At 44.4% G+C, this 25,857-nt stretch overlaps 1 long non-coding RNA gene across 1 annotated transcript in view; it reads left to right on the top strand.

The window, feature by feature from the left end:
* The window catches only part of LOC125746513 (uncharacterized), a 34,134-nt gene extending 14,308 nt beyond the window's left edge, over positions 1 to 19,826 (top strand). Inside the window, exons 2-3 of the long non-coding RNA XR_007398996.1 lie at positions 10,701 to 10,822; positions 18,946 to 19,826. This is a non-coding gene — a long non-coding RNA (uncharacterized LOC125746513). The remainder of the gene's footprint in view (positions 1 to 10,700; positions 10,823 to 18,945) is intronic.
* Positions 19,827 to 25,857: the final 6,031 nt, after the last annotated feature.

Genomic DNA, 25,857 nt, shown 5'->3' with positions numbered 1-25,857 from the left:
GATTAAAGTTGGTAGTGGGTTACTATCTGATTGCTGTCGCCACTGTGCTGTATCTGGGCAGTTTGAGGGATGTAGCGATGTTTCCAATCGGACACCTGAAATATTTTTCAAAAAGCCATGTATTTTCTATATGGCCCAGGCTGAATTTTTGCAGTGGTTTCAGTCAGGTTTGACTGTTGCATGCTGGGAAAAATATTGATCATCCACGTGACCACACCTAAATGGGGGTGGGGTGAATATTCAGTAGAAAGTAGCTAAATCCATCCTGCAGTGCACATTCTCACTGATGTGGCGGTGATGAATATATAGAATGGAGCCGTTAATACCTTTACAGTAAACAGAAAAATTGATCATTTGGAAAAGCAAACTGCCGAGAGATGGACCCAGCATATCTTGATTAAACAGACCAAGCAGACAAAATATACCATCCTGTGTTCGCAGGTCTGGGCCGTAATCTGCATGATTTTGTAGTTCTGCTGATTCTGGGGAAGGTCCAAACAGAAGCGTAACTGATATGATTTACAAGGTTTCAGGCTGTCTTATATCTCAGCCTATGGAGGGGGGGGGGATAGTATCTGCAGTAGCTAACAGCTGGATTCTAGGGAATGTGAAACCAAAGAAAATGATTGAGCCAGGATGCTTGTAAAGGTTGGGTGAGAAAAATCCCTAATATATTAGCTGGATCCTCCAAATCTGTGGAAGATGGTTTCTATAAGGAGGGGTGAGTTTCCTGGATGGGAATGTTTATGTGTGGTGATTTCAGGAAAACATTTTTCATTTCTGCTGCTTGACTTTGTGCATAACAAGCATCCGAAGCAGCAGACATGTGAGAGCCAGGCTCTTGGCCACATTTGTCTTGCATTCATGCATTGCATCATACTCTCAGCCAGTCCGGGATGTTGGTCTTGCGGAGCGATGATCACAAGCCGATCTGGGAGTGAAAGGTTTGAGCTACTGGGTTAGAACTCTCCCGGTTTCTGGCAGCCCGCTGCCCCTGTCTGTTGGGGAAGGGGTACCACTTACCTGGTTGGTATAGATTTGGTGGACGGCATGCTCTGTCCTTGGCTCAGGTTCGACTGGGACGTGGGAGCTGGTGACTCTGCAGGGGATGTGGGCCATGGGCTTGGCCAGGTTTGTTCTTTGCGTGGGCATAGCCTGTCACTCCTTTGGAGAACTGTGGTTTTAGCAGCCATCTTGTTTATGAGTGTGCTTAGCCCAGAGAGGGAATAATCTTGCCAAATGTAGTATTTAACAGGGGCGGTTATTTAATCCTTTAAGGGAAATCTGAGCCGTAAGAAATCTGAGAAGTTATTTAAAATGCCAGTACATCCTCTGATGAATGGACTACATCTAAGAAATGAATTAAATGAAACTGTGCACGTTAAAAGTCACGGACCATGGTGTTCTGCATGTTGGCACACAGCCAGGCTGCTAGACCATTCGAAATCAAAGGTCATATGTGAATACAAACTGGATAAATATCAGCATAAAAGCGTCAGGAGGAACGTTTTGGTTAAACAAATATAAACAAAGATAATGGCAGGAAGAGCTGATTTCGCCTTGCTGTGCTGTTCGCCAGGCATGCTGAGGCAACAGGCTGACATTGAACAACTGCTGTTATTGTCGCACAATTGTTGGGGAGGGCGGGGGGAGATGGGGCGAGGAGTGCCAAGCTCCTCCTTGGGTTTGAATGGACCCACTTTGGTCGCAGCTGACCTGCCACTGGTGTTTGGACCCGAAATGCCATGAAAAGCGTCAAGTGGAGCAAGACGCCTTTCTGTCAGTTGTGACATCAGCACTGCCTCAAAAAGTCACACGGAACCAGATTAGTGTGTGTTGTCAGTCACTGCCGAGACGAACCCACCGCTCCTTGGTTCTCCTTGAGTGGATGCGGGGCGTGATTGACGCTGCACTGTGAACACCCCCCAGGTCAACCCCTCCAGGCTTAGTTTACGTCATCGTCGTATGTGGCTGAATTTGTATGTTGGGATTTCTGCAAGTTCAGCTGTGAAGCATCACAGTTATCATAAAGTACTTGTATCTCTGAGGGTCCATCTGATTTCTGCTCTTATTCAGAGGCCTAATCTTCTCTCGCAACTCACGTTTATAAGGAACGCTGTAAAACCAGAGAAAAGGCTGTTTGACTTATATTCTATTACTTTTGTATGATTCTTTTAGGTGAACCCTAGCTACACATTTGATATAGTTATTATAGATATTTCTTACTGTTAGTTACCATCCTCAAGGGTACAACAGAGGGGCCCTGATGGGGGCCACAGCCCAGGAAGCCCACATCTCTCTCCGTACTGTAAGTCCTGCTCTTCCTCCGTCAGCTGCTGGCTTTACACGCTGCAGTTCTCTGCTTTTCGAACATCCCTGTAATCATGCCATTTGCTGAAATACACTCGCTGTTGAACGTAAGACTTCCTGGAGAAAATGGACAGACGTTCCACATGTTATAAAGCAGGTTTTTTTTTAAATATAACATGGGGGGGTACATGGGGGGGTACATGGGGCGAGCTATCCACACCAAAAAATGGCTTATTTCTACAAGACGACTAATTGGAAATAAAGGTAAAATAACGGCCTCGGAGGTACACAGAACTTTTGTTTCAATTTTGAGTTCTTAGAGAACTTTCTTGTGTGAGAAGATATAATTGGCACCTTGCAGCATGATTCCGTAGCTCCTGCTTAACATAAAAGCAACTTCAAGTCCTTAGAGGGGGCCCCTTTTCTGTCTCTCCTTTTTCCAAACTTTTGTTTTAACCTGTAGAACCCTCTGCTTAATAGCCCCCCTGCTGTCTATGAGGGCGGCTCACATCTATTCAAATGCAGCTTGCAGAAGGGAAGCATGACATTTATCAATACAGTATGCATGGGCCATTGGTGTCCATAGTGGGCCCCCGGCTTTCAGCTTTGGTGGAGCATTTAGACAGGAGTGCAGAGTGGCAGGGGCCCCCTCCTCAAGTTTGGCGTCAGGAGGCGGTGCCTGACCCGGGAGTCCCCAATTCCTGACAGAGGTCTACCAAGGCCTACCAAAAGGTGCTCTGGGGAGGACCATGATACTGCCCACATCGATGACAGCACTCAATTTAGAAAGAAAATAGTAAAACATCTCATTTTACACTGCAAAGGATATTAAATAGTAAATTTTTTTATAATTCAAGTTTTTTTTTAAATTTCATTTCACTGAATACATTGAATGCAAATAGTTCTGTCTTGAAAATTTTTTCGAATTATGTATTTATAATAATATTCAGAACTTCCTCTCTTACGTTTGTTGACTGACATCACATGAAATCTCATCAATAGTTTTGTGTGAGTTTCACGCTATTCACAGGTAGGACATCGCAGTCATTGCGGTATTATTGCTGCAGTCGCCATATTGCGTATGTCTAAGCCTGCTTAAGAAAACATGCGGTAATGAGCGTCACTCAGGCCAACCCAGATATAATCCAGGCCCAACCATCAGTCATTTTCTGCGTCCGCCAGTGTCACGATGAAGAGAATCTGGAATTCGGGATCATCCAGTAAGTAAGGGACTAGGGACTCAGTAGAGGTCATCTCTGCACGCACTGCACCTGCTCTTTGGGACGAATGACGGCCTTCCAGCATTCTGCTATTCCTCTTGTCTCTTGTGGAAATGCATGGCAGTAAAACGGGGGTTTATCTGTTATTGTGAGCGACACCTGAAGCTCCATAGCACCACTGTCCACTATCTTAGATTTACGCCCAGTGATTGGGTGGCCTTTTAATGGCTGCAATTCTTCAGTACGCAGTATCCTCTTCCCATAATCCCTCTGGAGGACGCGCTACCCACCATCCTTTTCTGAGATACACTGAAATGTCCATGAGGAAGCACATTCTCTTAAACGGATTTATAATGACCTCTGGCCACAGGACAGCATTTTATTCATCATTCCCCCCCCCCCCCCCCCCCCCCCAAAAAAAAAAAATTCAGAGTCACCATCAACCATCCCGCTCCAACATGGAAAATCGGCTTCAGTTCACTGCTCCGGCTGCGGGTTCCAAAGCCACGTGAAACTGTAGGGAGGGGGGAACGTGGATCCCACACTGTCCTGCGGGCACCAGCCATCTGCAGGTGATGTTGTGGAAAGGCAAGTGGCAGAGAAAACCAGCTGCGTAACCTGACTGTACTGTAAAGGATCCCCTTTGATCTGCCTCCTGCAAAAGGAATCCCAGAAGGAAAATGAGACACTGGGTGTGTTCGTTCATCAGAGAAACAAATTAATGAATGAACGTATTCATTAGCTGGGACAAAGGGAGACTAGGTACTCAGGAGGACGTTGCATATCATATAGTTTCTCAAATTCCCAAATGCCTCAAGTATTAGAACGGATCTCCTTGAGTAATTTTGTCCATATATCACATATAAGGTACAACAGCAATGCACTCTGTGGGATTTTTTTGCTGTGACAGATGTTTCCCAGTATGGCCATTTCTAAGGTACAACAGCAATGCACTCTATGGAACTTTAATGCTATGACAGATGTTACCTACTGTAGAATAGCCACATCTGAGGTACAATCGCAATGTTCTCTGCGGGACTTTTTTGCTATGACAGATATTTCCCAGTATGGCCACTTCTAAGGTATAACAGCAATGCACTCTGTGGAACTTTGATGCTATGACAGATGTAACCTAGAATAGCCACATCTGAGGTACAACAGCAATGCCCTTTGTGGGACTTTTGTGCTATGACACACATTACTCAGAATGGCAACATCAACTACAGCAGATGATGATGATCCAATCCCGGTCCTTTTTGTTCTCCTGTGGCATGGGGTGGGTGCTGTGCAACTCTGCAAGTTATCTCCATCTTCTTCAGGAGATGTTGCATCTTCTTTTCCTGCGCTGACACCCGATTGTTCTGCAGACAATGCTGAGTACCCTGTGATGGACCCATAGAGCCACATGTATCACACACAGCTGAATGAGGAAGCTGATTCACTCAAAGTCAATTTCCTACTGATGGTTGATTAATTGAAATGATTTTAAATATAAAAAAAACATTTATTCTGGAATCGAATGCAATTAAAAGGTGTTTCCAGGGCCATATTTAGGGGGAGGCATTTTAATAAAACTGTAAGAAATATTAGTGCAGATTTATGGAGATATAGTTGCCTGAGAGACCAATTTGGACAGATTCCTTGGGGAGGCAGGCGAGATAAAACAAATTGAATTTTTACATTCTGATTTCCTCTCTGCACCAGCAGAGTTTTTGAGAGCCTCCAACGTTGTAGTTCAGCTGAAATGCGACTCGATGTGCAGCCTTGTGCGCAGGGATGGAGTTACCTGCCATTTAATTTCTGGGGAGGTCACAGGCTCCAGCTTGACAGTAAGAATTAAGCCTCTTGGGAACTGTAACGTTAATATGCAGCGATAGTGACTCGGAGGAATGTTTTGAACGTAAACGTGACCACGGGACATGAGTGTTGGTTAAGGAGCGAGAGAGTCATTGTTCTTTTTCCTGGACTGGTGCATCGTGGGGATGGAAAACTAAATCAGGCTTGAGGTCAAATTTATGTTGCCATTTTGGAGGGAAAAGCAAATAAAGGAGAACCACAAACAAAAAACAATCACATTTTGCTATAGTGGTCTGGCAATAGAAGAATCCAATTCAAAGTATACACTGGGAGCAAGAGATGAGAGGAATTAATATGGGTAATTACTGTCACCTGCTTGTCCCTCGTGAGAGAGACACGACTCTGCCCCCTAATACCATCAAACAAACTCGTCTTGTTCTCTTTTAAGCTGCCAGAGCTCCATAGACCTTTGTGATGCTTTGTTTGTCCATGAAGGAGTGAGACAGATCTGAAAGGGAGGGGCACATTAAAGGCCAGTGTGCCGCCGATATGCCTGAGACACAAATGCGCCATTTACCACATGGACTGTTCTGCAGTAACACTGGGTTCCCCCTCAGGGAAAACGATGCTCATGTTGCCCTCTCAGTGATCCAGAAGTGATATCTTCCACTTAGGGGGCAGGACATAACACCTGAATGGTAGCCAATAGGAATGCTTCAAATCATTTAAAATGAATATGTATAAATCAGAGGAACCAATGAAAAGGGGGAGTGTGTCGGTAATTTACATATTCTCTCCAAGCTGTGCTCTTTTCTTTGGGTTCTCCGCTTTTCTCCTGCCATTCAAGGACATGTGGTCAGTGAATTAGTGTCACACAATGGCACATGGTGTGTGATTGTGTGTGTGTGGTCTGTGATAGGCTGGCATCCTTTTCAGGCTCCAGGCTCCTGAGAAGTTGGATGATAGACAGATGGATGGGAACCATATCACTTCCTGAGTGGCTCCTTTTGGCCCAGTGTTGTGGTGGCTGTGGCCTGGAACTACCTGGCTCATAAAAGATGCCGTCAGCCATCGTTGACTTCCATCTGTGCCCTAGGTGAAGCTGTGACTCACCAAGCTAAACCTGGAGTGCATTACCTGCTGATGAGTGGCAGTAAAATTTCACTTCATTTAGGTGTGGGAACAGACATGTGTTCTGACGTTGAAATAATATATTTTTTCCAAGAAGGGTTTGGAGAGAAGAAATTGAGAAGGAGCAGAGGAGCATTGCTGTGCTTATACTAGGATGCTTAAAAAGCATAAAAAATTTCCTGTATTAATAGGTGCAAGGAAAGTCAAACATGTTATGAAAGAAAAACAATCTATCAAACAATTAAATAATTCAACAATGGTGTATTTTCCAGATGCACAACAAAAGCCATGTACATTTGCGTCTAACTGAATATGTTCATAAATGAATAAAAAAATCTTTTTTTCTCATCACGCCACATACAGGCATCACTGCAGCTGAGTTATAGCTGTTGTATTTCACGGAAATGGGAAGTTTTTCAGTCATTACCGTATCTAGCATGGAGGGGAGGGTGACTGATGTATCTTTAAATTATTTATATAAGCACTTCTCAGCCTGCCCTCTTTGCCAAACAAGCCCGTAAACGGTCCTGTTTCGCCGAAGTCGGTAGGAGGAGATGCCCACCGAGGCCCGACCTTGAAAACAAACAAAAAAACAGATGAAATTATTACCAATACAATAAAATGTAGTTCAAAATGGAAATCTTGAGGTCATTATTGGGGGTGGGGGAGAGATACACTGTCTGCCTGTAAAGAAGAAAAATAAACATGGAAAGTGCTGCTTGAATAGGGGTGATTGGGTTTCTACCCATTTTCCCCATGATTTCTTGAAGTCTTAAAGCAGCCATTTTCCACTGGTTCACAGGTCTGGCCCTCTGGAGTTATGCTGGTAGTTGAGCTCACAGTGTTGACAGGAAGATGAGATGGACTGGAAATTCTTGATATTTCCACTGGACCCAGAAGCCTTGAACCAATCCCCATCTTTTCCCTTACAACCCACACTGTCAATGCCCAGAATTCCCCACCCTGGGCCCTAAGTGCTTAGCGTGGCTGCAGCCCTAAAAACCACAGGCTCGTCTTCCTCAGTCACCACTTCATCACTTGATCAGCTCAGAAGCTGATACCTAATTTATTAACGGCAGGGAAATTTCCAGAAACTTGTGGCTTGTGAGACCTGAAGTCAGTGTCGTACAGATGAATTGGGGCTTGTGGGGTCGGAATCAGGCCTAGTCCTCCCTGGTCACAGGATTTGGTGCTTCTCGTTTTGGGCTTTATCTGCCATGTGATTGCATGGCTCTGGAGTAAATCACTTTCTAAAAGGAAGATTTGGATACTGTGGTTCTCAGAGACAACTTTCCCAGTCCTCTGGCTGTTAGAAAGTGGGCATTAGAGGGCAGGTCCAGAGGTCTTCATAGCTATAAGAAATAGTCTTCTAAAGAAGGGTTAATAAACTTTCAAACTAAAACTGAATTATTTGCCGTATACATGTTCTGATTTCAGAGTGGCTTGTATGTGGGTGTGTGTGCGATAAGAACTCTGATGTGCAAGGACTACATGCCTACTTGTTCTACTTATTAATTAGTGACTCATTATACCTGAAACATAAGGTTACGGACCAGACAAGATTTCAACGAACCAATTAATAATTGAAAAATCACAAAAAAAGGAAGAAAAAAAAATTATAATTGGACATGACTATGGTTGGGTTCAAAGTCATTCAGCAGATGGTGGCGATATTGTGTAATTTCAACATCGATGTTATAGCATAAAACACAAGGTTGGTCGGTATTTGGAACTATCTGATGTTGTCTGATATAAAACAGGAAAACATGTGGAACTCCGGGAAAATGTTTTAATGTAAGAAGTACCAGAGCACATTTCTCTGTGCCTTGTCTCCACCTCACAAGCTTATGATTAGCCGCAGTAATTTTTTGCTTGCCCTGCATGAAACCTCAAGCTCGTCCTCTCCAAGGTGGGGTGCGGCTCACCCAGATGGTGTCATGGACCCACAGGCCTAAGGCGGGGTGACATTTTCTGACGAAACCACTGGCAACCCAAGGTGTGAGACAGAGTGGAGCTAAACAGCGTGGATAAGAGTTAGATGGTGCTTCTGGAGAGTTGAAATCAGCACTGGCATTCAGCCGGGGACCAACACGAAGAAAAAAATGAAGGCACGGTTGAATTACATACAAATCAACTGTGAGAGACAAAACACATACAATGTAAAATAAACAGTCTACCAGACTTCCAAATTAGGTACAATGTCAGACTGACATTACCAACCAGCATATCAGCATCCAACATTACAATATTCATGTCCTACATTTTGATTATGTAATTTAAACTTATAGTGAGTGGCGCAGAGACTGAAGGATCGAAATAGCTAGCTTACGTTTTACTATTTTGTATGTAGTGTTATATATATATATATATATATATATATATATATAATTAACTAATTATTAATTTTTTTTAGGGGAGGGGGCAGCATGGTGGTGCAGCGGCTAGCCACTGTGTGGGGTTTGCATGTTCTCCCCATATCGTCGTGGGGTTTCCTCAGGATATTCTGGTTTCCTTCCATAGTCCAAGAACGTGCCGAGGTTAATCGGAGTTACTGTGTCCAGCGATAGCTTGGTGCCCCATCCGGAGTTGGTCCCTGCCTTGCACATAGCTTTTGGGATAGGCTTCAGACCAGGACAAGCAGGTACAGCAAATGGATGGGTATTATTTTAATAAACATTTTTCTTCAGATCTTCACATTCTTTTGCCATGAGATTAGCTAGCACTGCAGCAGTTTATCTTCCATCAGTTTATCTTTTGTTTTTTATCTGTAATCAGTTTATCTCTGCACTAGCTTATCTTTCTGACCATAAAAATTTATTTGTTTTGATGTATTAGCACCATGCAAGCAACCTGATAAGCCATGATCAGCTTTTGGGGTCAGGTGGAGTTTGGATGAAATGCATGACCTTTAGTGAAACAAATAAATGACTCTTAAAACAAGAGTTGAAGAGGTAGTTGTCAGATTTTGGGAGGGGTGATTATTTATACAAGCATGTTTGCCACATGTCATTGCTTTCTAGCAAGGATTAAATCCATAAGACGCTGCATGCAAACTGCGTCCTCATCCAGTGAGCTCCCCTTCTCCAGAGGCCTGGAGATTTTTTTTTTCCTCTGTGTTGTCATGGCTACCTTCCGCCTAGGATGAAAAGGCAGTAAATTATAGCTTTTATGACGAGGCTAAGCTCAATCGTTAGAAAGTCCTTTTTCATGGCGCCATTGTGACTGGCAGTCCTCCGAGTGTCTGTTATCAGTGTCAGAAATCAAAATGCTCGCTCGGACTAGAGAGAGCCGGCAACTCAAGGTGATCCGGGGGAAATGGCGCACGACGCCGTCATTAATGCCGCTCGTGGATGCTGGCTGGCATTTCGGCGTGGTTCGCTGTTTGCGTCACACGTCGCTTTCGTATCGTAACTCTAAACACTGACTAATCCTGAACCTGTAACTACTAAATACAGAACAGCTGTCAAAAAAAACTGAATGTGAAAAGGGCAAAAAATTCCCTAGTGCAATCAAAATGTTGATAGATCTGCTCCTAGAACAGTGTTTACCGCAAAACTGCGATCAGTGATTGCCACTGACACAACACTTTCGACTAATTGCTTGTTTACATGGGAGCTGTCTATAGTTAATGTAACTAGCATAACGATCTGACAAGCTGCACTATTTTCATTTGTTTATTGGTGTACAGCCCTTTAAGTCAAAATAATTACCACCGAGGAAGATCAGCATGTGCAGCACATGTGAAAAAAAAAGAATCGCTTTCATTCTTCCATCTTTTTGTTTGTCTCTAATCCTCCTGGATTTCATTTTTCACATTTGTACGCAGGTTAATTGACTGTGCAACCGCAGATTTAACATGACAGTGTGTCATGGCTGGGATAACAAGGGACAGCTTCACTGCTTTCAAAGATCCGTTTTGCTTTTAGAAAGACCTCACACAATGCTAGACCGAAAGCCGTGAATTTAGCTATAATGATGGGAGGGGAGGGTGTTGGGGAGAGAGATGAAAGGTTCTTCTGAGTAATAACATGAGGAAGAAAGGGCCTGACATAATTTCTCGCCAAACCTCAGTGGATTAGATTAAATTGGGTATTGCTTCTCATCTGAAAAGTTAATTTGACATATATGTAATTTTGCAGTAGCATTGAGGTCTTATACCGCCTGGGTTGTAGGTTTGACTCTAACCTAAGCACTCTGAGATGTTTATAAATGTCTCTCCTTGTGCATGTGTGTCTGCTCTAGGTGCTCTGGGCTTCTCCTTCAGTCCGTCCAGGATGTCCACCCCTCGCTCCCCTGGAACAGACTCCAGCCTTACAGTCACACTGCACTGAATAATCAATCATGAAGGATGGACAGAATTTAAGGTGTAAGTGAGACTTTTGGAAGTATTATTAATGAGAGGGAAGGGGCTATCCAAGCAGGAAAGGCCTGCATAGAGTGCCTGGGAGTGTCCTGCTGTTCCCTGTGCCCTGACCATGCTCACGATGGCGTGAGGAATGGCCATCTCTGCATTGAGCTCTGATGGAACATATGAACTCACAGTATGTTTGTGACCCCCCAGCTTAATGAGGTCACCCTGCATACATGATCGGCTCAGCATCCCTTTGGCCCACAAACATATAAAGTAGGACAGGAACATTCAGGGTGGAAACAGTGAATATCACAAATATGTCATTATTCCATAGCGCGTCTGATGATTATATCCAGATCAGGTGTAACACCATCAACAGTTCCTCCTGTTTATGAGAACCTTCTTTGATGGGTCAATAGAAAAATCAACCATGACCAAGAATAGCCCTGTGCTGCTATGTGCTACTGATCCTATCCATCGTCTGACCACTGATCCTGATCAGGGCCATGAAATGGCTGGACACCAGCTTCAGGAAGCAAAGGCACAAGGCTGGCATATATTCTGCCTGATACACCCACCCATCACAGGGCACATACACAGACTACAGGCAAACTAGGGAGGCATTTCATCACAATTGCATGTGTTTGGACTGCAAGGAGAAAGCAGAGTGACCTGGAAGAAAACCAGGGGACACCTGGAGAACACGCCACCTCTACACAAAGAGCAAGCATGGGATTCAAAGCCCCAAATGCAGAGGTGGCATTTGGCAAAGCTAAGTTCTGAGCTAGGATGCCACCCAACGCAACCCTGTAATGTGAAAAATCTATTTGTCACCTACTCCGAAAATCCTGACCAGAATAAACAGCTAGAAGATGGATGGATGGATGGATGGATGGATGGATGGATGGGCGCTTTTATTGGCAGTGCTGTTTAGTGCTACCACAGCAGGGTGGGTGGTCTGTGACCCCCACATGCAGCGTTCACAGTGAGCGATACAGTACAATGAAGTGATTGCGTCTGACAGACATGTGAGTACATGGAAATGTGCTGTTGAGAGGCAAATACATTTTTCTTCCTCTTTCTTCATTTGCTCATAGTGACACCATGGGTCATTTAAAAAGTGATAAAAAATAATATGTAGTTTAGTCTATAGTCTGATTTTATTGCCAAGTTAATAGTTATGGGACTGGCCCACCTGATTTTCTGCCAGCTCACCCACGCTATGATTTTTGGCTCCACTATTGGTTTAGTGACTATCAGTATCAGCATCCAAGGCCCCGAGACACTTTGTGCTAAAGCTTGAGGGTCGGTGTATAGCTCAGTGAGTTTGACTATGGCAGTCTGTAGAGTAATCACATCGCCATTGGACCCTTGAGCAAGACCTTGAACCCTGATTGCTCTAGGGCAATGTTCCTCAACCTGGTCCTCGGGGACCCCGAGAGAGTCCACATTTTTGCTTCCTCCCAGCTCCCTGCCAGACAGTCCACGTTTTTGCTTCCTCCCAGCTCCCTGCCAGACAGTCCACATTTTTGCTCCCTCCCAGCTCCCTGCCATACAGTCCACGTTTTTGCTTCCTCCCAGCTCCCTGCCAGACAGTCCACGTTTTTGCTTCCTCCCAGCTCCCTGCCAGACAGCCCACGTTTTTGCTTCCTCCCAGCTCCCTGCCAGACAGTCCATGTTTTTGCTTCCTCCCAGCTCCCTGCCAGACAGTCCACGTTTTTGCTTCCTCCCAGCTCCCTGCCAGACAGTCCACGTTTTTGCTTCCTCCCAGCTCCCTCCCAGACAGCCCACGTTTTTGCTTCCTCCCAGCTCCCTGCCAGACAGCCCACGTTTTTGCTTCCTCCCAGCTCCCTGCCAGACAGTCCACGTTTTTGCTTCCTCCCAGCTCCCTGCCAGACAGTCCACATTTTTGCTTCCTCCCAGCTCCCTGCCAGACAGTTCACGTTTTTGCTTCCTCCCAGCTCCCTGGCAGACAGTCCATAACATTCGAAGGATATTAAAGGCCGATTAACCATAAAATTTTACCTACTCGTATGAGGCAGCACATTGACCCTGTTGGAGATTGCGATAAAAATATGGTATCTGATCGACTTTGTCAAAACAGCCAAGGAAAAGCCACTCGTGACTGATTCATACGATATAAATGTGCATTAGGCCGTCATTTCTGATGAGTCCTCGAAGAGCTGAGCAACCGCTTAAGCACTTTGAATGCGACTAGGAGAGAGCATGACTTATTAAAATGAAACGTCTGTGCGGAGACTCAGCTGACATTCACGGAAGCTACCTTCACTGCTGGTTTATAATTGGGGACGGGTGGGGGGGCACGTAAATTCAACCCCCTTTTTGTATTATTCTCCCCTTGGGGCACCATTCAAAAGCCAATCAGGCTAATAGGTGTGCAGGCGTGGGTCAGTCAATCAGTCTGTCGAATTAATAAAGCGCAGCGTTATGCTGATGACGGCATGCCCCGGGGTGCTAAAATGGGGGGCGGGGCTTGTCACAAAAGCAGAATGCAATTATATCTGACTAAGGGCTGTTCGCACCAATATGTCCGACACCACCAGAGGCCAGTTTTAATTGAAGCATCATGCTAACCTTGTGCCCTACTTACATGAGTCACTGCACAGTGATGCTAGCAATATTTGGGGGTGTGGGGGAGGTTTGGAAAAAAAAAAATACTATGTGCCGAGAATCACATACTCCACAAATTTGTGCACGCTGCGATTTGAGATGAAAGCATGGCGACTGACCCAGTCATGTCCTTGGCACTGAAACAGCTGGGTTCATGGTGCTACTTTCTCTACCCCGACATGTGTACCCAGTGACCCTCCCACAAACGGCTGCCATACCCAGTCGCGTGTCGCAGAACAGGCACAAATTCGCCGTGCATTTAATACTCGATTGCCGCTATCTCCTCTTAATGGCCTCACCCTGCGGCACCGAAAATAATCATATCTGCGAGAGATGAAGCGCCGCAATTAAGGAAGGAGCTGAGGAGCTGGGGTCCGGCCATTACAACGGCCTGGATATTCAACCCTTAAATTAGCCTTTTTTAATATACAGCATATTTTGTTTGTGTCAAGTATCACTACACTAATCATTTTTCAAAGACACTTTTCAATAATAGGCAATAAGGTTATGTAAGCTAATTATATCAATTATAACATTTTTATGGTGGTGATATGCACTGTGAAGAGGCAGCCACTAGGGGCAGTGTGTAGCCTTGTGAATATTACTGTTGCGTTATTAGCTCACTAGGAATCTCTCCCACTCAAAATTACAACAACACTTCCCAGTTTGCCTGTCAGTGTGAAACTTATTCTTAAATACTACAGTTAGGACATCAACCATTATAATACAGTAAATGTAAAAATATAAACAAAATAATTATAATAAGTATTTAAAAAAAGCAATATGGATCCAGCAGCTATTGTTGCTTGAACCCCTAATAAAATAGGCCTAATTATCTCAGTGACAATAATAATACTCAGACCCAACCAACTTCTGAGTGTGCAACTATTCTTGCTCCATAAGTTTGCATGCTTGTAGCGATTCTGCTGTTGTACCCTTGGGTGTACTATTTAAGTGCTTAATTCAAAAGAGAAACAGTCATTGCAAGATCCATCTATCCATCCTTTTCCTGTAACAGCCTGTCCTGTTCAGGGTCACAGGGCATCTGGATCCTGTCCCGGAGGCTACAGGCGCAAGGCAGGTTACCATAACTCATTAAAGTATATCATGTAATGAGATGCATTGCTGCAGTACGCCAACATCATGCTTTATTCTCATCTATTCCCTGTTGAAATTAAATATAATTATGAAAGTCAAGTGACAGCAGTTACCCTTTGTCACTCGTGAGACCCCCCCCCCATCCCCCCGCACTCTGTACCTGAATCCATTTCAGCGACAGTCCCTCCTTTGTGACCAGTGCAGGCTGTAGTGATAATAATGTTTCATTGAGTCTGAGGTGCTTATCGTGAAACATGAGAACATAAAGTGTCTCTGACTATCCTAATACATCAGTGGGGTCTCTCCTGAATTCACCTTTTACTGCTATGCTCCTGCCTATATTCTTTACCATATTCTGTCTTCTGGTACAGATTAATATTTGATTTTCATTTAATATATTTAACCATCATAGCAAGACGATTTTGATGGAAGGGTTCTTGATCGACAGTTTAATTTGTTCTCCTATCGATTCCTAGTGGCCCTCTTGGCTGAAGTTCATCCTTGTGGGCCGGCTGGTTGGAGTCTGACCCCCCAGTTTTGTGGATCCGCTGTTCTTTGAATCACTTAATCCCAGTTACAAGGTAGGCAAACATCATAGGGAACAAAGAAAGGACAAGAAAAGTAGTCAATTCCATTACATCACTCTGACAGTCATACGGCCAAATCACCCTGACAGCCAAAATCGCTCTACCTCAACGGCTGGGTTTTACCGGAAAAAAATCCCTGTATGATTAAGAAAATTTGTATTATTATTATTTTGCCATTTATTTCATAATGGCTCATTGTTGCAGCGACACAGGAATGGCGGAGTTTTCGGTTTTAGAGTAACATCGTTTTCAATGGTAACACATATAGCAAAAACTAACGTTACGGTTTGCTGTATGTTTTCAGCATAAGATCGTTTCAAGACACCACACCCATCAGCCTGGTTAACTAAAATTATTTTGTGTTTTTATCTGTCATATAACTGGAAGTGTCCCGCCCCGATCGTCCGCTCCTTCAGTGTGCCACGCCCCCTCATTACCCCCGTGTTCACCAGCTGTTTCTGATCGTTGTCATTAGTCTAATGCATTCACTCCGCGTTCAAGTCTGTGACAGGAAGATTATGTAAAATACTAGAATAAGAGTCAGTTTGACTAGTTGAAGATAATCAGGCCAAGTTATGTTGCTCTCTAAATTGAATAACCTCATCTTAGACTTTACAAAAACATACATTTGCCAATATTATTAAAAAAAAAACAGACACGCAATTATCTGTTAGCTAATTTTGTCTAATTAAAAGAATTCAGAAAGGTTTGTTCACATACCTGAACTATATACTTAGACACTCAAATGTGTTAAGTTGCTGCTGAGAGTGTGCAGATTGTGTGTTAGCTTGCATATTCAACTTGTACTGAAAGAAGCACCAATGGACCCACACACACACACACACACACACACACAAACTTACAGAGATCACGTTGTTAGTCAGTATTTTCTCCTTTATTACTGTCTGATCCATAGCATGTCACCCTCCCACCAAACGTTATATAGATGACAATCATTTTTGAAGTTCTAATTAAATCTTTCATTTCTATAAACTTTTTTTCTTTCTTCCCTTGAATTCTGGCCTTTTCACACTTAGGGCTGCTAAAACGGCACGACATCAGTTGTACAACATTTTAATTGATTTACTTCAAACCTACCTACCATACTGTATAATGCTTTACGGTAAAATTTGTAAATCTAAAGCACCTTAGTGAGTTTTGTGTTTGTCAAGGGCACTGATGTGTATTAATGCCTGTGAAGACTGGGCACAGCTGTTATGGAGAATCCTTGAAGATCCATTTAGGAGTTACTGAGTTCTTCTTTGCCATAACATCTATGCTGTAGACTCCTTCTCCCACCAGAAGGAGGCCTTACATCCATATTATGATCCCTTGGGTGAAAAACAAGTAACACAGTTTGACGGGAACTTGCAGTAATTGCCTTCTCCCTTAATGTTTTGTTCCCAGGTCAGCAAGAAAGAGAGCGATGTGAGGAGTTGCTATAAAATCGGGGGGGGGAGAGAGGGGTTTATGAAACTGCTACCCTCAGAGTAGGTCCCTTTGCTGACAAAGTCTGAACCCAAAGGCCTACTTTTCCTTTCAGAATATGTTATTCATCCATTACTGGCGCCCGGCTCCGGCTTGGAGGTTCCTGTGTGACAGTGGGGGCAGGTCACCACATTTGTTCATTGATCTCCCTTTGATTGACTGTGGTTACATTGTTGCTTAGCGAAGCTTAGGTACAGTGGCAGGGAATGACAAGGTGATTATGCGTAGGAGAGTCACAGCAGGCTTCCACTTCACATGGATAGAAGAGTAGATGAGGTCACGGTAATGATCTGGCCCATGGTCAAGTCAGAAGAGGATCAATCGATCAGAATGGATCCTGAGGTCATCCAGTTGCCCTGGGGTAATATTAACTGCCTAATAAGGAGGCTTACTGTGTCCATGTGAGCGGATGAACTGTGGAGGCTGAAGCTCCGATGGCCATGCTGACCCTGAGAACTCACAGAGGTGTCTAAGCTGTTGAGTGCTGTGGTCTCCTTCTTAAGGGACGCAGGATGTGGTTTGGCTGTAGACACGCAGCCCCTTTCTGAAGGGTAGCGCGTTTCACTGCATGTTGAATTAGTCTTAGGTCCTCGCTCTTCATGGCTCTCCAGAGGCCACCAGAACCGCAACACAGATTTCACTTGTGCGTGTATTTATTTTCCAGTTGGGGTTTTGTCTAAAGCACAAAGGGTTGATGCAATTAAAATAAATCAGAACCAAAGAAAAGGGAAACCGGATTTATATATCCAGCCCTGCGTAAAATAACAGTTTTAAAATGTAAGCAAAACTTCTTTCTATGCATTAGGCTATTGTGTGGAAAATGTTCTTGATTTTGCCCATTGAAATGTTCCCAACAGAAAATGCAATTTCATTTTGTGTTAGAGCAGATTAGACAGACTGGAGTGTGACACGAGAACATAAAAAATAAATAAACTTCGGTCTGGACTTCTGCCGCTAAAGAATTCACCGCAGTCAATAATTTTTTTTTTCAGTTTTCCAGTTTGAACACTTTGAGATAAGTTATCAAAGTCTTCCAATGATAAAAAAAGTGCTTTCACTGAGAAACTCAAGGAAGGCATGATACTTCAGAGAGTAGCATAAAGCTGATTACCTTTTTCATCCATGGTGATGCTGAGAATTTTGGGCAAAACCACCACTTCCCTTGTAATACCTTTGCTCCCTTTCTGAGGTCTTATACGGCTGTTTCAGTACTGTATACTTACTGAAGTCTCCATTATCCATCCATCCATCCATTTTTCAAACCGCTTATCCTAGTGGGTCGTTGGGGGGTCCGGAGCCTATCCCGGAAGCAATGGGCACGAGGCAGGGAACAACCCAGGATGGGGGGCCAGCCCATCGCAGGTCTCCATTATAAACAGTAAAAAATAATGATCACTAGGGCAGAAGTATCTTTAAGTGTCATAACAGAGTAACAACGACTATCAATCATTTTAATTACTCGTTAATGTATTGGGTGAGTGATTTAGGGCCAGGCCTAGAAAGGACAGGGTACTTTGGCATCTAAAAGGGGATGACAGTAAGCAATATGATATGAACTATATTCAATATAATAATATTTAATTAATAAATGGGTTTGTGAGTGTGCCCTGTGATGGGCTGGTCCCCCGTCCTGGGTTGTTCCCTGAATGACGGACCTCCCGGATAAGCGGTTTGGAAAATGGATGGATTGATGGATAATAAATGGACTGAACAGTTATTGTAAAAGATGGATGCTTTCGAGAATAGCGATACTAATGAATTCATGTTTCATTTGCCTTTTTTTGTAGTTAATTTTCATTCAGATTTGAATCAGCTGTAAGTCTGTCAGATTTCTCAGCTGGAAAGTTGATGAGTCCTGGAACCCCGATTCAGTTAATTGAAAAATTACCAATCAGACAACGCTGTAGAGAAATGTCACTCAGTGATTGGAGGAGCAGTTTGCCTCTTTGAGCTGGTACCTGACAGCTCGGTCATTCTGCATCGTGGCAGGTAGCTGTGGTGTCCTTGGCGACTGATCTCTCCTTGATGAATCCAATCCAACCTGGTTGCTTCCAGTGGCCTTCTGATGACAACGAGAAAGCAATTTCCGCAGTTAATGTGGTCATTCAGTGTTCCTCAAGATGACTTTCTCAAGCAAGCAAATTGGACCCATTTCATTCATGCTATTTATTCATGCTATTTTTTTACCTGTCAAAGTATGAATATTGTGTAGGTATGTAGAAAAACAGTCTCATCATTGTTAGTATTTTCCTAATGAAGAAACTGCTTCTGGCTCTTTATCTATTTAATGTTCTTCTGACAGCTGTACCTCTCCTCTTTGTGTTTTTATTAGTGGATGATCCCTGAGCAGGTCTTCTCCTTTGTGAAGAAGAAGATCATAACCAGTCACCTGCAAGCTCATGAGGTGGGCCAGCATGCTGGAAATCAGCAAATTTCATGAGGTGGGCCAGCATGCTGGAAATCAGCAAAAAGCGACTGGACCATGCCCCGTTCACATTCATCCCTGCTTTTCCCATTTCCAAAAACTGCCAACTTCAGCATTTAGGTTTTCAAGTGGATTTTCATGCCGCAGTCTTTTCTACAGACTCCCAACCTCACATCCACACAGGACAGCAGCCTACATGGCACTGTCAAGGAAGTTTGGGCTTGTGATTACTGCATTTGTTTTGGATGGTTCTACTTTGACCACTTGCAGCGTTCCTTGGCTTTCCACAGTGCGACATTCCTCGCTGCGTTAGACGCTCCAAGACACGGCTGTCTGACTGTGTGAATATAATGCGGAGGGGCTGGTGTCAGAAGTCATGTTTCAACAGTTAATTTGCATTTTCTCCCCCACTCTCCTGCAAATCTTCTGCTGAAATAAATTTTAATGGTTCCCTGTGGCACTAAACACACATAAGTTACACTTTACTTAAGGGGACACTGATAGTAGTAACTCAGTCACTACTGAAGTACAAATCATGAACAAACAGAGTAATACATTGAGATATAATTTGCGTCATGAGTCATTATTGATCAACAAACATGAGATTTCACTTGCGTTGTTCATAGCTTGTTCCTTCAGTCGTTCACGAAGGTTTACAGAAATAACAGATGTAGTAACCAATGTAGTACCTGCTTGGGATGAACGATGTCACGATTCATTAATGATGAATGAATATGGGATTAGTATGTAAGTAAGACTTAGTTTGAGGTTCATTAATACATATGTAATAGCATAATACTACATTATTTGTGTCATGTCGTGTAAAGTGTTACCCACATATTTTACAAAAGCAAGTCTTCCGGTGTATATTATGGCGTTTAAGTAAAGTGAATGATAAAACTCCAGGTTCATATTTATTTCTCATCCAGTGCCTGTCTGATACTGTTCCTATTATGTTTTCTCAGTGTTTTTCTGTTTCTTTCCTCATCTCTCTCCCTCACTCCATGTAATAAAAGAGTAATACGTTCCAGCAGCTATTGATCACCTTCAGCCATTTGTTTCACTGTTAGCGTTGCTATTGTTTACCGTCAGGTTGTACGTTGTGTCACCAAGGCCTGGAAATGTCAAGGCCGAGGAAGCGGGTTGGTAAACAGCAGGGGAATGAGGACAGCAGAGTGCCACTTTGGGCCTTCAATGGACGTGCGATTCCATCTCCTCTGAGAAAACATGTTTGGGATTTATTCCTGGAAGCGATTAGACCAAAAAAAAGAAAAGAAAATAAAATCAATTTTAGCCATTTTTTTTTGTTTTGCCTCAGGCTATTTGAAAGGAAGTGGCACTGCAGATGTGGTGAAAAGGACTCCAGTGTCAGAAAGAAACTGCTTTTATGCCCATGAGTGAAGTACTTGAATTGAAATGGTACATGCAGATATCAGGCTTTATTAATGGGCAAAGCATAAAAATGTCCGCTGCGTATGCTACGCAGGAGAAGCGTATTTGTTAGGCAGATAAAATGTTATTTAAGCATTTTAACTTTCATTTGCAGCTTAGCACACTGCATAATGCTCCCCATTAGTTTTCTTAGCTTCCCCCATAGCCGAGGATCTCCAGCCCCCAGCTGAGCGTACTCTGCATGCAGCCAAACCTGTCCATCTCTCTCACTCTAGGTTAGCATGGGTGCTTCTGGCCTGGAGGTCCAAACGGCCCGTCTCACCCCTCAGCCGTTTCATTTATCACTGCTGCTGGCTTTGTGTTCCGAAAGATCGCGTCTGACCCCATGACAGATCCCGATGGCCGTCACATTCATTAAACGGGATGCGTTGGCATTTGTCACTGGTTTCATTTCACATTCATGTGTTCTGTGGCGCTATAGGGACAGTTTTCAAATCTCCTTTCCCATAATGCTCCACTGCATTAGGTTTGTGTCTCCTACATCAAAGGGTAGTGCACCCAGCTACCGTCCAGATAAGGCTGGTTTGTTTTACTCGCTTCTTTAAAGATGATATGATTTTTTTTTGTCAAAAGCAGCAGTTTACACTGAATTAATTGTTTGGCCTGAAAGCCTTTGGCAAAAAGTCCAGATCCACCTTTTTACCCAGCTCTGTGGACTGTGGACAGATTTCCGAATGGTAAGGAGCCAGCAAGGAGTTTATTTATAGAACTAATGCAAAGGCACAGGGGGATTTAAATGTCCAAACAGTCCAATGAGATACAGGTGAAAACAATAATCCAAACAGTGTTCTGGCAAGGGGGAGCCTTGATGATAGGATGTAGGAGAGAGCAGTGCATGGGAGCGTGTGAGAGAGGCCTGGGATTTTTTCTGACAGGGTGAAATTTCTGGGGACGGTACTAAATGGAGGTTGCGAAGACCTTTCATTTGGGCTTGTGTCCACGGGGGTTCTCCACCTCCTTTTGACGGTGTTGATTATGCCAGGTTGCCCCCCTCACTGTGGAAATAGACTGGGCTCTCTGTGAAAGGCACAATCATCTCTGAATAATGAGCTTCACTCGAGGAAGAACTCCGTATCCATGGCTGATTATCAAATCACGGCCCCCTTCGTCCTGTCCCCCGTGCCCTTGTGTCCCTCATGCTCTTGCTAAGAGAAAAAACAGACGCAGAAGTTTTATTACTGAGATAAAGGAGAGGACGTTGCCTGGACTCACCCTGTAACGTGTAATAAAAACTTCACAGGTGGATTGTTTTTTTTTCCAATTACCACAGAACTGAAACAACACAAATGTCAGGTATCACCATGGCAGAAAGAGGTATTGATCCCTACCTGGTATCCTCATTCTCTCTCACCGGCTAATGCAGACAGAGGGCACACGTGTGTTTTCTTTCCTAATGTGTTTTCATCAAACAAAGGGACATTGACGCCCGTCTGATATTTCTGCGAGGAGGACAGGTTACGCCCTGTAGGGACAGCCACTTCTGTGTCGGTGCTGTGTTTGTCTAGCAGTGCGAAATCTCACTGCAAAATCCCAGTGCTGCCTTGCGGGTTTCCTTGGACACCCTGGGCCCGCCACTGGCTCCTCTAGATGCTGCCCCTATTTGCTGAGGTCCAATTCGTGCAAACACATGCTTCTGCTTCACATCTGGAACCAGCTTCCCTGCAATGCATCCTGCCTCATTATTCCACACCAATGCCCATGTCCCACTTAATAATCCTCTTCCCCCCCTGTTCAGGCCAATGCATTTAAGGCATATCCTAGAATCTCACTGGGCTCACTTTTTCCTCTCGGTTGGCTGATTATTTGTGCCATTGTTACGCCAAGCCACATGATTTTTACATATCAATAGCTGTAAAAGCTTGATCAAGCACGTCCACTCATGCCATGTAATAGGCTCTCAAATTCACTCTCACTGCTCTCACGATGGATATTGGCCATTTAAAACAGCCGCACTGTTATCGCAAGAGTCCTGAAGTTAATACTGCACCCTTTTGAAAAACGACTCTTTTGCATCAGGAGATGCGTTTAAACTTTATGATCTTGTCTCACCTCCCTTAACTGTCGATGCCACTGCAGCGTATCTAGTAAAATATGTATGAAATTATTTTTGAGTTCGTAAAGAGAAAATTGATCTTGGCCACTGTTAAGGTGTCACGTAGATATTACCAATGCTTTAGAGTGCCTGGGAGCTCTTGGAGTGCTTTGAATTGAAGTAGTTATCAAAATAAACTTAATCCTAGCTTGTCAAGTTAGCCTAGTACCCCACCCTTCAAAGCTGGGGTGTGGGGGTACTCCAGGGGTTATTGACAGTCAGTGAAGCACACAGCTAGAACACTAGGAGTAACATCTGTGGCAGTGTCTCGGTTGAGATGTTTGAGGTACTTTTATGCTGTCAGGTGAAAGGGTATAGAAGTGGTGGACCAGCGGAGAAGAGGGGGCCTCTTTGAATTTTCAAAGGAAACAAAAAGTATGGGAAAAGGAAGACGTCACCAAAAATCAGAGAATCACCACAAACCAACTGAAAACTCACTGCACTCTGTCCAGGGGGTACTGCTGTCATCCCGAATCGAGCCATATTCCTTTAAAGCTGTAAGGAGTCTATCAATCAAACTTGGGTCAGCTTGTATTCACTGACTGAGGCACTGGAAACACAGAGGGGTCAGCTGGTATTCACTGACTGAGGCACTGGAAGACACAGAAGGGTCAGCTGGTATTCACTGACTGAGGCACTGGAAGGCACCAAAGGGTCAGCTGGTATTCACTGACTGAGGCACTGGAAGGCACCAAAGGGTCAACTGGTATTCACTGACTGATGCACTGGAAGACACAGATGGGCCAGCTTATATTCACTGGCTGATGCACTGGAAGACACAGAAGGGTCAGCTAGTATTCACTGACTGAGGCACTGGAAGACACAGAAGGGTCAGCTGGTATTCACTGACTGAGGCACTAGAAAGCACCAAAGGGTCAGCTGGTATTCACTGACTGAGGCACTGGAAAGCACCGAAGGGTCAACTGGTATTCACTGACTGAGGCACTGGAAAGCACAGAAGGGTCAGCTGGTATTCACTGACTGAGGCACTGGAAAGCACAGAGGGGTCAGCTGGTATTCACTGACTGAGGCACTGGAAAGCACAGAAGGGTCAGCTGGTATTCACTGACTGAGGCACTGGAAGACACAGAAGGGTCAGCTGGTATTCACTGACTGAGGCACTAGAAAGCATCAAAGGGTCAGCTGGTATTCACTGACTGAGGCACTGGAAAGCACCGAAGGGTCAGCTGGTATTCACTGACTGAGGCACTGGAAGGCACCAAAGGGTCAACTGGTATTCACTGACTGATGCACTGGAAGACACAGATGGGCCAGCTTATATTCACTGACTGATGCACTGGAAGACACAGAAGGGTCAGCTAGTATTCACTGACTGAGGCACTGGAAGACACAGAAGGGTCAGCTGGTATTCACTGACTGAGGCACTGGAAAGCACCGAAGGGTCAGCTGGTATTCACTGACTGAGGCACTGGAAAGCACCGAAGGGTCAGCTGGTATTCACTGACTGAGGCACTGGAAAGCACAGAAGGGTCAACTGGTATTCACTGACTGAGGCACTGGAAAGCACAGGAATGACTGTGTGGCTGCAGAATCCACCACTGTCCCACCGCACCACACCAGCTACTGTGTCTTGGGACAGTCCTTTCAAAACACATGCAAAAACAATGCATTATCTAGTTACTCAGGATGTCGTGGCAACATGTGAGGTGGCCTAGGAGTGGGTACCCAGTCCAAGCAGCAGGTATAATGCATCTCACCTCCCCTGCACCTGGTGCGGTCCTTCCAGCTGCTTTTAGTTCTAGGCTGGGGAGGGGGGTGAGGGGAGGCACCTATCAAGATAACAGCTTTCTTCAAGATGATTTAAAGAGACAAGTCTGTTAAAGTTTGACAGTAATTAAGCAAGCCCATTAATTAAACGACATGCACACCTCACATAACTGCCCGCACCTTGTAGTTCCACTATCAGTTTTTCCCAGATGTGATGGAGTATTTGCGAGGCAAAAGGGTGAAGGCCTGAGTTTCGATATGTCTGATGATGAAATCAGAAAGACTAACGCGGAGACCACGTGGCTTGGAAACGAGATAACCGCAGTTTGCGTGCGCCATGTGTACGCACTCCCTGCGACCTGGAAAGCTGCAAACCTCACGTTGCCATTAACTGCCTTACCTTTGCAGATGATTTATATGCAAATGCGGCAGCTTCATTACATGCTTGATTACCTCTCTGAAGCCGGGTGTGAGCTTTAAACAAAATGTGGCAGGAAGGCTGTGGTCACTGGTATGCGGGGCGCTGGCAGGCGACACGAACGCCTGCTCAAGCAGAACGGTTTTTATGAAGGAGGAACTAAGTGGACATTTTTACCCAAAAACATCTTGCGTCTACCCAGTCCAACATTTCTGAAATAACGAAATCCTGGTAAATAGTCATTCTCACAAACACGGCAGCATTGCCTGGTTCTAAGGCGAGAACCACCGCCCTTCAGTGAGATTCCTACCATTATCCGCGAGCAGCTCGTGAGCCAGTGGGCTGATAAGCTAAAAGTCGCCATTTTCACTTCCTCCGAACAGATACGAAACCTGCCCAGTAAAATAATCTGCCGTACAAATGAGCGAAACTGTTACGTGTCGAAGGGACTGAGTAATGCAGCTAACGGATTCACACCAATCGATCATGAAGTGAATGGCGACCATGTTCCTCTCTGATGACAACGTCTACCAGCTGCCAAATGAACAGCTGCCTCCCGCAGCTGTCAGCTGCGGAAATATGAACTCCCCCCTCCCCCTTCATCTCCCCCATCTCAATCAGACGGATCGTGCCACTTTGGGACTGCTGTACCCTCCACCTTTTAGTAGTTGCTGGTTGCCACTGCAGAGACGTAAATGCTCTTGATGTTGATTATAGACGTGGGGGGGTGACTTGTGAAGTGGACCAGGCCACTTTGAGTGTGCTTATGGTAACTTTAGGTATGTGTTAATAGACACCTGCTTCACACTTAGAGCTGAAAGTGCACAGAATGACATACCTCACATACTCCGCGGAAAAACCACAAGCAACTGCACTTATACTTCTGTGAGTGTGTTTTTTTTGTGTTGCCATTGACTTTTTTTTACCACAGGATTGAGTGTTTCAGTGGTTCTGTGTCAGGGTTCCATGAATTCTTCCCTTAGCCCAGGAGGTCCAGACCAGAATCCACATACGGTTACCAAATCGACACCTGCAGAGTGCAAAATCCAGTGCAGAATTATGTCTTTTGGTTGTTTATTAATGGCGATCTTCATTCCACTCAATAACAAGCCCATTTAATGCTTTTAGT

Source organism: Brienomyrus brachyistius, chromosome 7 (assembly GCF_023856365.1).
Source record: "Brienomyrus brachyistius isolate T26 chromosome 7, BBRACH_0.4, whole genome shotgun sequence".
NCBI lineage: Eukaryota > Metazoa > Chordata > Actinopteri > Osteoglossiformes > Mormyridae > Brienomyrus > Brienomyrus brachyistius.
The sequence above is the reverse complement of the archived record's forward strand: the minus strand, read 5'-3'. Positions and strand labels throughout refer to the sequence as shown.